Below are 2,689 nucleotides of genomic sequence, written 5' to 3'. Positions count from 1 at the left end.
CCTATAGATTGAAGAGGAAAGAGAGAAAGGAATTCATGTTAAGGAGGCCCTTCGTTCTGGGCCCTTTCAAATAAATTCTCATCTAGTCTTCTAAACAGCCTTGTAAGATAGGTACTATTATTTTCACTGTGCAGATAAGCAAATTGGAAGATTAAGTATTAGCACAGAGATGGGACTGGAACCTGTGTGTTCTGAGTCTACAGCTGTGCTCCTTCCAGGGTACTGCTATCCATAGATTCTTTCTGTTATCTTACAGCCACAATTTAGGATTTGGAATTTGTCTGTAGAGAAACTGGAGCCATTGCAAACTTTTTCAGCAAAGAATAAATACAATCAGATCAGAAAACAGAATCATAGTTCATATGTTCAGGTCTTACACTTAACAAAAGGTCTCTAGAGCAGGGGTTCGAGGTGGGGCACTTAGTAGCTAAGGAGGAGTAGCTCTCATTTCCTGACTGCCCTTTTATGATATCTGATAACTGATAATCTGATATAAGATTTTATAGATCATTCTCTAATAATCCAAAATAAATCTTAGTTTTTTAAGTAAACTGATGTGTGCTGCAGCTGAAGTGACTTTTTTTTTTTCTTTTTATTTGGTTCCCAAAAGATTAATTACATCAAATACATGTATTCCAGGGGCCTGGGTGGCTCGGTCAGTTAAGTGTCTGACTTTGGCTCAGGTCATGATTTCACAGTCCATGAGTTCGAGCCCCATGTCAGGTTCTAAACCTCCAGTGGGGAGCCTGCTTCAGATTCTTGCTCTCTCCTCTCTCTCCACCCCTCCCCCACTCGCACTTTCTCTCTCTCTCTTTCAAAATAAATAAAGTGAAGCAAAAAAGACACCTATTTCAAACTTAGTGCAAATTCAGATCACTGAAACATTCAGTGCTAGAGCACTCTGCATGGCTGATGATAGAGAGATTAGAAGGATCATTTGAAAAAAGTAATTTGAAATTCAAGATCAAGTCCTGAAAATGCTAATTTTTGGAAATTTAGATTAAGACAATACTTCAGGGGCACATGGGTGGCTCAGTCAGTTAAGTGTCCAACTCTTGTTTTTGGCTTAAGTCATGATCTCACGGTTCATGAGTTTGAGCTTCATGTCAGGCCCTGCACTGGCAGCATGGAGCCTGCTTGGGATTCTCTCTCTCTCCTTTATCTCTGCCCCTCCCTTGCTCTCTCTCTCTCTCTGTCTCAAAATAAATAAATAAACATTTTTAAAAATGGCAATACTTCAGTTGGAGAAAACTGTGTAACCAAACATACTTATTGTCTGTAATTCCATAATAGAAAATAAACAATAATAGTACGTCCACTTATTGAAATATTATGAATTTATTAAAATGAAAGAAATCAGCACCATGTCAGAATATGGAAATATTTATGATGTAATGCTACATTTGAAAACTAAGTATATGATTCTAATTTTTAAAAAATCAGCTTATGTATTAGTAACTATAGAAGAGAAATATGGAAAATGGTCATTGTATTGGCTTGGGCTTTTTTTTCCCTTTAAAATTCTTGTGTTGCTGTTCTGAACATTTCCTAGTGGTATTATATTCTAATTGTCATGGATGTAGGCAAAGGCAGATAGGATGGAAGGGCACAGAAAACCTGTCCCCAAGAACAGTAATATCAAATCACAACCAACACTTTTTATGCTATGTACTAACAAAAGAAAAAGAGTTTTTGTTTGTCTTATTTTGACCTTTGTCGTTGAGTATTTATATTGTTAAACCAGAAGGATTTCATATCGAGTGACAGGAAGATACAGAACTTTTTTTTTTTTAATATATGGCGTGTATTTATAATTAGGAAAATATTCACTTTATAATTTCTCAGTTGTATATGGTTTCATCTGTCTGATTGTGTTTAAGGACAGCTCCACCTAAAGAGAGAGAAATGGGTAAGCACTGTAAAGTCTCTTTTAGGTGTATGATTCTGTGACTATCATTATAGAAATGTGTAACTACTGCAGGATAAAGAAAATAAATAAGTATAAGGGAAATAACAGAAGCTTGGATAAGAGTGACTTATTTCCAGATAAAAACATAATTATAACACAGAGAACAATATGCCTTTTTTATTTAACTAGTCCATTTATGGAGACGTAATAATATAGAAATATCTGAAATAGGGCCGCCTGGGTGGCTCAGTCTGTTAAGCATCTGACTTTGGCTCAGGTCATGATCTCACGTTTCGTGAGTTTGAGCCCCATGTGGGCTCTGTGCTGACAGCTCAGAGCCTGGACCCTGCTTCGGAATCTGTGACTCCCTCTCTCTTTGCCCCTACCCTGTTCACACTGTATCTCTCTCTATGTCTCTCCAAAAATAAATAAATTGAAAAAAATTTTAAAAACAGAAATAACTGAAATAATAACTTGAATAGTATTTTACAAAGCACATACCCATTATCTTTACAGTTTTACATAAAGTAAAATACTGATCCACAAATGGCTAATAAAACCTTTAATCTGCGTTCCCACTTTAACTTTAGGATAATCATTGTAACAAAAATATAGTAGTTGAAAAAAAACATCTAAGTGCAAATATCATTGTGATCGATACGTTACAGAATAATATGTCTTGAACATAGACCTGATCTGTGAGAGTTTATGTTCTAAAGTGGATAGCACGAGGGGCATCTGGGTGGCTCAGTCAGTTGAGCACCTGACTTCAGCTCAGGT

Source organism: Panthera tigris, chromosome B1 (genome assembly GCF_018350195.1).
Source record: "Panthera tigris isolate Pti1 chromosome B1, P.tigris_Pti1_mat1.1, whole genome shotgun sequence".
Classification (NCBI taxonomy): Eukaryota; Metazoa; Chordata; class Mammalia; order Carnivora; family Felidae; genus Panthera; species Panthera tigris.
The sequence above is the reverse complement of the archived record's forward strand: the minus strand, read 5'-3'. Positions refer to the sequence as shown.